Genomic DNA, 9,233 nt, shown 5'->3' with positions numbered 1-9,233 from the left:
GGGAAGGATTTCACCACCCCTCCTGGCCCAGCAAGGCCCTCCCCTCTGTCAGAGCTGCTGTGGCATTCAGGCTTCCAAAAGGGGGGGGCGTCCCAGGGAAATGTGCACCTCACCCCAAAAGGTTTCACCTTTTGCAGAGCAATGGGGGGAGGGATGGTGCTTTGAGTGGCCATGGAGGCAAGCAACAATGTTCAGGCTGGGAGGGGAGGGGAGGGGCCGGGCAAGTGGGGAGGCTGCCCCCACCCTTGAGCTCAACAGTTTCCTCTTCAGTTGCTCCATTGGAATGCAGGAGCCTCTCTCGTGTGGAGCCGCCATTTCTGCCGCATGGAAGGCAGGTGCTTCGGGGTGCCGGGTGCTTCCCTTCCTGTGGAAAAGGGCTGAGCCTCACTTGAGGAGCCCCTTCTCCCACGCAGACCCACAGCAGCCTCTTTGGCAAACCACAAAGACTCCGACGGACAACCCTTGCGCAATGTTGCAGTTCCACAGAAACCACAATGATGCATTGACATCATCAGGACGTCCGATGGCAGCTCAGAGGTCAGGACCATTGCAAGATCTGCCATTGCACCCTCTCTCTCTCTCACACACACACACACACACACACTGTAGATGTCCCCCCCCCACCCACCCCCAGATCTCTCAGAAAGGGCCCTGAGCTCTGATCGATGCAGCCTCCGGCATAGTTCCCTCTAAGCTGAGCAGTGAGCAATCGCTCACTTAAAAATCATCATCAACTCAGAGTTTTCCAAACCTGCCCAGAAGCCGAGAGGGAAAGAGTGAGAGGGAAGGAGAGAGAGAGGAAGAGAGAGAAACAGATAGAAAAAAGAGAGGAAGGAAAAGAGAAAGAAAAAGAATGGGAGTAAGGAAGAGAGAAAGAAAATCAAAATCTAGTTTGAAACTAGCTCAACTATTTAAGTGGCATTTTGATATTGATAGAGTTGCCCTATTATGAGCTCACTATTATAGACACATAGTACAGTATTTTATTTTGAAATTCTCTGAGGCAAAACAGGGTGGGTTTTTTATTTGTTTGTTTGTTTGTTTGTTTGTTTGTTTATTTAATATTTCTGTGCCGCCCAGTCCCAAAGGGACTGCCACTCAGACGCTATACTTTTCCGCCCACCCACCCCCAAAAAAAATTAGAGGGAACACTGGTCCCTACACCATTTCAGACAAATGGCAGTCCCGTCTCTTCTTGAAAGTCTCAAGTGATGAAGCTCTCACAACTTTCGAAGGCAACTTCTGTTCCAAGTTGATCTCTCTCACTGTCAGAAAGTTCCTCCTTATTTCCAGGTTGAATCTCTCCTTGGTCAGCTTCCATCCATTGTTCCTTGTCTGGCCTTTGGGCGCTTTGGAAAACAGCCTGACCCCCCTCCTCTCTGTGGCAGCCCCTCAAGTATTTGAAGACTATCTTGTCCCACCAGACCTCGTCTTTGCCCAGTTCCTGCAACCTTTCCTCGTATGTCTTAGCTTCTAGTCCATTTATCATTCTGGTTGCTCTCTTCTGCACTTTCTCTAGAGTTTCAATGTCTCCCCTGGTCCTTCTGTTCATGATCTCATGGTAGTTTCCTCCAGGGCAAAAGCATGACTTGGTGATGACTGCCATGGTGGCCACCAGCAGTTTCTGGACAAAAGGTCCCCTCTGCACAGGACAAGGAAAGGTCCCTCAGGCTCTTCCTCCTAGATGCAACCTCCGGCCAAGGTGACCTGATGGCTCATCTCTGCAGTGGCCCCCTTGAGAAATCCTTAGGACGTGACTCATTCCCAACTGGGCTGAGGAAGGGCAGGGAATCTGAGCTGAACAAGAAAAAGGACCTGGCAATGACCCTTTTGCAGGTGACAGGATCAGGCCCTCCTAGCTCCCCCCTGGCAGCAAAATCACGCAAGGCAATCTGACGAGGGTTACCAGGCAGTGGCCATCCTTGCCCACAAGGCCCATGTGGACCAGAGCAAGGACAGTGGGACCTCATCTTGCAGGGGCTCAAATAGCCCAGCCAAAGAGTTAGGCCCATTGACAAAGCCAGACTACTTGGGGGCAGAGAAAGACCTTCTGAATCCATTCAGTTGATCCCGAAGGAGCCTTGGGAAGGGCAGCCAGCTGTGCCCTGCTGGGGGAGGCAGTTTGCAGGGGCTCACAGTTGCTGGGTAGCTGGATTCATTCATTCATTCATTCATTCATTCACTCACTCACTCACTCACTCACTCACTCATTCATTCATTCATTCATTCATTCATTTTATGTGTATGCTGCCCCTCTCTGAGGATTCGGACCGGCTTCCAACAACAGTACAGTCTACAAATCCAATATTAGAAAAACAGAACACATTAAGAAACCCTTATTAAAAAACAATCACACCGCTCAACAGACCGTCCATAAAGCAGGACAGCAGGGGAATCAATTTCCCCATGCCTGGCGACATAGGCGGGTTTTCAGGAGTTTGCGAAAGGCAAGGAGGTTGGGGGCAGCCCTAATCTCGAGGGGGAGTTGATTCCAGAGGGCCGGGGCCACCACAGAGAAGGCTTTTCCCCTGGGTGCCGCCAAATGACATTGTTTTGTCGACGGAACCCAGAGAAGGCCGACTCTGTGGGACCTAATCGGTCGCTGGGGTTCGTGCGGCAGAATTGCTCCCTTCCCTTGTCCCAGGAGCTGAGATCTCATTACCTACCGCAGTTGACCTTAGTGGGGAGGAGCTCCCGCCCTGGCTGAGTCAGTTGGGAGAAGCTCCGAGATGGTTCTCCAAGCCACCAGCGTGGCTGCAGCAGGAATTTGGATGGGACAGGCCAGCGAACCATCCTGACCTTGTGTTGGTCTCTAACAGATCATTTTGAGTGTTAAGCACGACGGGCCCTCTTCCTTTCATTTCGCATGTCTAGATAGAATAGAAGTTAGATAGAATTCTTTATTGGCCAAATGTGATTGGACACGCAAGGTATTTGTCTTTGGTGCAGATGCTCTCAGTGTACATAAAATTATTATTATTACAACATGTGAAAAGAAAAAACAATACAATTCTGGACTTGGTGACCTGTAAGGTCCCTTCCAACTCAAATAAATAAATAAATAAACTACTGACTCTGTAGTATCGTCACCTAACCCCCCAAAACCTTTCCCTGCTGTTGACCTCTCCCAGTTCCTAAGAGGTCAGTCAGGGGTGTGCATAAGTGCACCAGCGTGCCTTCCGTCCCCTGTCCTAATGTTTCTCTTTTTTTTTTTTTATTTATTTATTTATTTATTTATTTATTTATTTATTGGATTTGTATGCCACCCCTCTCTGCAGACTCGGGGCGGCTAACAACAATGATAAAAACAACATGTACAATCCAATTTAATAAAACAACTAAAAACCCTTATTATAAAAACCAAACATACACACAAACATACCATGCATAACTTGTAATGGTCTAGAGGAAGGAATATCTTAACTCCCCCATGCCTGGCGACAAAGGTGGGTCTTGAGAGTAATTTGCGAAAGACAAGGAAGGTGGGGGCCATTCTAATCTCTGGGGGGAGTTGATTCCAGAGGGCCGGGGCCACCACAGAGAAGGCTCTTCCCCTGGGGCCCACCAAAAGACATTGTTTGGTCGACGGGACCCGGAGAAGGTATCGGCCGCTGGGATTTGTGCATGTAAATGAATAGTATTATATCTCTGCATACCACCAATATGTACTTGATATAACAAAGAAATTAATAAATAGAGAGGGAGGGAGGAAAAGGGAGGCGTGCTGACTACACTTCCTGATTGTGACTCCACTCGCTTGGTGAGTCCTTTTCAGACTTAGTTTTGAAATGTTTGTGCAACTCCCTTATGCTTGGGCAGGCTTTGTGAGAGGTGCGCATCAGCCTCCCTGACCTGAGAGTCTATGATGAGCTGGGAAAACGGAGGAGGAGGAGGAGGAGGTTTGTCATGTGCTGCTTCCTCCAAATAGCTCAGCCTGAGCTGTAAGCACAGCTGCCTGTCACTCCACCATTGTATTTGAAGCAATTAAGACTTGTGTTATGGAAACATTCCTGTATAGTTCGTGGGCTTATTCAGACATTGTTGATCAGATTTACTGATAGCATTTAAAAAGGTTGCCAGCAGCTGGTTGTTCACACCAATAATTCTAAAATGCAACACAAAATTTTGACCCCTGGCTGAGGGAAGGAGGCCATCAAACACACCTCCAAACAACCAGCAGACTTTCTCTCCCCCCCCCCCCCCCCAAGATTGTCCAAGGCTGGAAATAAAAGCAAATCCGAAAGCAACAATTTCAACGGCTTTCATCTTTATTTTTTAAGTCCAAGAGTCCGACATCGCTGTGGAGTCTGAGGATTAATATTAGATAAATCAAAGTGTTGGTAATGACCTTTAAAGCCCTACATGGCATTGGACCAGAATATCTCCGGAACTGCCTTCTACCACACGAATCCCAGCGACCAATAAGGTCCCACAGAGTTAGCCTTCTCCAGGTCCCATCAATGAAACAATGTTGTTTGGCAGGCCCCAGGGAAAGAGCCTTCTCTGTGGCAGCCCCGGCCCTCTGGAATCAACTCCCCCCAGAGATTAGAACGACCCCCACCCTCCTTGTCTTTCGCAAATTACTCAAGACCCACCTATATCGCCAGGCATGGGGGAACTGAGATATCCTTCCCCAGGCTTTTATATTTTATGTTTGGTATGCATGCGTTGTATGGTTTTAATTGCTGGGGTTTTATATATGTTTTATTTTTAATATTAGATTTGTTTCACTGTTATATTGTTTCTATTATTGTTGCGAGCTGCCCCGAGTCTTCAGAGAGGGGCAGCATACAAATCTAATTAATAATAATAATAATAATAATAATAATAATAATAATAATAATAATAAAAAATTGCACAGAGAAATAAATAAGATGGAACCAGGTGGGGTTGGGGGCCAGATGCATCACAGGCAGGGGTGGGCTGCAGCCTGGACAGAGGGGGGGTTAGCAAAAATAGAGCTCCACCCCAAAGTTTTGATTGATTTGAACATGTCCAAACATGATGCCAAAAAGTCAAGTGTTTCCATTTTTTTGTCCACCCCTGTAAATGTTTCATTTGTTTATTTGTACCTTTTTCTTAAATTGGTTTGCCCTCCTTTCCATTGTAAAAAAAAAAAATTGGTCACCTTACAAATTACCTACGCTGGGTCAGTGCTGCCGTAATTGGACTCATGTTGTTCTCGTCCTGGAAAGGAAAAGGATCCAGAAAAGCTCCTCCTTATGGTTCCCTTAGTCAGACTGACACACACTCCCCGGGCTGGTTTTTGGAGATGGAAGAAGGCGCAGGACACCAACCCTATGACTAAGGAAGGCAGCTGAGCAGCAAAGAGATGCTACGCGGAAGTGAACTCGGTGACGGAACTCCCCTCATTAGCCTGAGAGCTGATGGGCTGGGAAGCTCCCCAAGAGCCTCCATCCCCTCTGACCAGACAGCCCCACCTCTCCTCCAAACCTGCTCAACCTGAGGCGCAGGCCGTCCCGGCAAGGGAGGCGCAGAAAAGGAAGTGAAGCTCAGCTCGAAGCCACAGGCAAAGGTGGAGTTTTCTCTGGTGACATCCACAGCTGAAATGGATCAAAGGTGCTGCAACAGGGAGAGGCCAGGCTCCAGTCAAGAGCTGCAATTTTTTTTACTACCACGCTGTGGGCGTGGCTTATTTTGTGGGTGTGGTTTGCTGGTCATGTGACCAGGTGGGAGTGGCTTGATGATCATGTGGCCAGGGTGGCTTAAAGGTCATGTGACTGGGGTGCAGTAGCGTAATTGTGCTGGACTCTGCTAGCACTCAGAGCCACGGGGGCGAGCACACGTCACTGTTCCACCTTAGCAGCCCCACCTCTGCCGCTACCAATTTTCCCGAACCTGTAGAACTGCGAGCAACTGGTAGGAAAAGCGAGTAGAATGCTTGGCTGCATAGCTAGAGGTATAACAAGCAGGAAGAGGGGGATTGTGATCCCGCTGTATAGAACGCTGGTGAGACCCCATTTAGAATACTGTGTTCAGTTCTGGAGACCTCACCTACAAAAAGAGATTGACAAAATTGAACGGGTCCAAAGACAGGCTACAAGAATAGTGGAAGGTCTTAAGCATAAAACTTATCAGGAAAGACTTCATGAACTCAATCTGTATAATCTGGAGGACAGAAGGAAAAGGGGGGATATGATCGAAACATTTAAATATGTTAAAGGGTTAAATAATGTTCAGGAGACAAGTGTTTTTAATAGGAAAGTGAACACAAGAACAAGGGGACACAATCTGAGGTTAGTTGGGAGAAAGATCAAAAGCAACATGAGAAAATGTTATTTTACTGAAAGAGTAGTAGATACGTGGAACAAACTTCCAGCAGACGTGGTTGGTCAATCCACAGTAACTGAATTTAAACATGCCTGGGATAAACATATATCCATCCTAAGATAAAATACAGGAAATAGTATAAGGGCAGACTAGATGGAGAATGAGGTCTTTTTCTGCAGTCAATCTTCTATGTTTCTATTTTTCAACCCACCACTATATTGTAGGCAGCTGCCGAGGGCAAAGCTATTACGGTATTTATTTTATTAGAGTTGGATCTTGCAGTCATGTAGTCCATCCCCTTGCTAAGGCAGATGTCCCTATTTATTTATTTATTTATCTATCTATCTATCTATCTATCTATCTCTATATCTATCTATCTATCTATCTATCTATTTATTTATTTATTTATTTGACTTATATGCCGCCCCTCTCCATGGACTTGGGGCAGCTGTACCATTTCAGACAAATGGCAGTCCAATCTCCCTTTGAAAGTCTCAAGTGTCGGAGCTCTGGCAACCTCTGCAGGCAACTTCTGTTCCACCGGTTGATCGCTCTCACCGTCAGAAAGTTCTTCCTTATTTCCAAGTTGAATCTCTTCTTGGTCAGCTTCCACTCATTATTCCTCGTCTGGCCTTCGGGTGCTTTGGAAAACAGCCTGACCCCCTCCTCTCTGTGGCAGCCCCCCAAGTATGCTTTAGTTTCCTTTCCCCTTATCATCCTGGTTGCTCTCTTCTGCACTTTCCCTAGAGTTTCCATATCTTTTGTCTAGTGTGGATGCAGTTTGGGGGTGTGGTATGACAGATAGCCCAGTCTGTGTCCAGGGTAGAAATGGGTAAGTAAGGGCCAGGATCAGGCTCACCACTCTGTATGAAAATCTTCACCTTGCCATGTCCCAGAATGTTCCCTTCCTCCTCCAGCTGGGTCTAGTGCTATTTGCCCCGAGGGACCCCACTGTGAAAGACCCCTCCCCACAAGCTGATGGGCAGGGTGGGCAGCTAGGCAGGGAGGTTGGGGCAGGGACAGGCAGGATCCTCCCACCAGCCAGGGCTTCCAGGAGGGGGAAGGGCAGGAGATACTAGGAGAGCAGGTGCTGCAGGGATAGGGGGGGTAGTTCAGAGCTGGGCCAGGGCCCCAAAGCTCAGTCTTGCCCCATTGCCTGTAAGGAGAGCGTCAGCCAACTGGAACCTTGAACAATGGGCGCTATCTAACAAAATCCCAGCGGCCAGTTAGGTCCCACAGAGTGGGTCTTCTCCGGGTCCCGTCAACTAAACAATGCCACTTGGCGGGACCCAGGGGAAGAGCCTTCTCTGTGGCGGCCCCGGCCCTCTGGAACCAACTCCCCCCAGAGATTAGAATTGCCCCCACCCTCCTTGCCTTTCGTAAGCTACTTAAAACCCACCTCTGCCGCCAGGCAAGGGGGAATTAAGACTTCTTCTCCCCCTAGGCCGTTACAACTGTATACATGATATGTTTGTTTGTATGTATGTTTGGTTTTATATATTAAGGGGTTTTAATTTGCTTTTAGTATTGGATTTTATTGTATATTGTTCATGATTGTTGTTAGCCGCCCCGAGTTTTCGGAGAGGGGCGGCATATAAATCCAATAAACTTGAAACTTGAAACTTGAAAATGTTTCAAGGGTGAAAAAAGTCAGGTTCTACATTTAGGCAAGAAAAACAAAACGCACAGGTGCAGTATATGTGGTACATTGCTCAATAGTAGCAACTGTGAGAGGGATCTTGGAGTCCTAATGGAGAGCCATTTAAATAGGAGCCAGCCGTGTGCAGCAGCTGCCAAATAAGCCAACACAACTCTAGGCTGCATTAACAGAGGGAGAGAATCAAGATCATGTGAAGGGTTAATACCACTTTATAAGGCTTTGATAAGGCCACACTTGGAATACTGCATTCAGATTTTGTCGCCAAGATAAAGAAAGTATATTGAGACTCTAGAAAGAGTGCAGAGAAGAGCAACAAAGATAATTAGGGGACTGGAGGCTAAAACATACGGAGAACGGTTGCAGGAACTGGGCATGGCTAGTTTAATGAAAAGAAGGACCATGGGAGAATACATGATAGCCATGTTCCAGTATCTCAGGGGTTGCCACAAATATGACGGAGTCAAGCTATTCTCCAAAGTACCTGAGGGTAGAACAAGAAGCAATGGGTGGAAACTAAAGAAGAGAAGCAACTTAAAACTAAGGAGAAATTTGCTGACAGTGAGAACAATTAATCAGCGGAACAAAAGTTGCCTCCAGAAGTTGTGAATGCCCCAACACTGGAAGTTTTAAAGAAGATGTTGGAGAGCCATCTGTCTGAAGGAGTGCAGCGTTTCCTGCCTAAGCAGGGGGTTGGACTAGAAGACCTCCAAGGTCCCTTCCAACTCTGTTGTTATTGTTAAGCCCAACGCCCGCCCCCCCCCCCCCCCGATTGACCCCAAAGGCGGGAGCGGGGTTTGGCTTCTTCAGATGCCACCGTCTAAGAGCAGGAAGGATGGAAGGAGAAAGCACAGAAATTGCAGCCACTTTTCAGCGGGGGGGGGGGGGGGGAGGAAGCCAAGCATGTCAACGGCGGGCTCAGACAGGGTCTTTGCATTCGGTAAGCGACCTGGAGGCAGAGGTGGGCTGCTAAGGTGGGGCGGTGAGGTGCGCTCGCCCCCGGGGCTCTGAGTGCCTGCGGAATCCAGCGCAATTCTGTTACTGCACCTGTCTGCATCTGTCCGCGCGCGATTTCGCTCCCTGCCCAGGTGCAGTGGCAGAATTGGGCTGGACTCCGCAGGTACTCAGAGGCCCGGGGACGAGCGCACCTCACCGTCCCACCTTAGCAGGCCACCTCTGCTCGGAAGGTTCCCGACTCCGCCCCGCTGAGACGGCGCGAGAGACCCGAGCGGCCCCGGGGGCAAGCGGGGCCCGGAGCCCCTTCCAGGGCCGGGCAGAGGCGGGA

Source organism: Erythrolamprus reginae, chromosome 9, assembly GCF_031021105.1.
Source record: "Erythrolamprus reginae isolate rEryReg1 chromosome 9, rEryReg1.hap1, whole genome shotgun sequence".
Lineage (NCBI taxonomy): Eukaryota > Metazoa > Chordata > Lepidosauria > Squamata > Dipsadidae > Erythrolamprus > Erythrolamprus reginae.
This window is presented reverse-complemented; position numbering follows the sequence as displayed.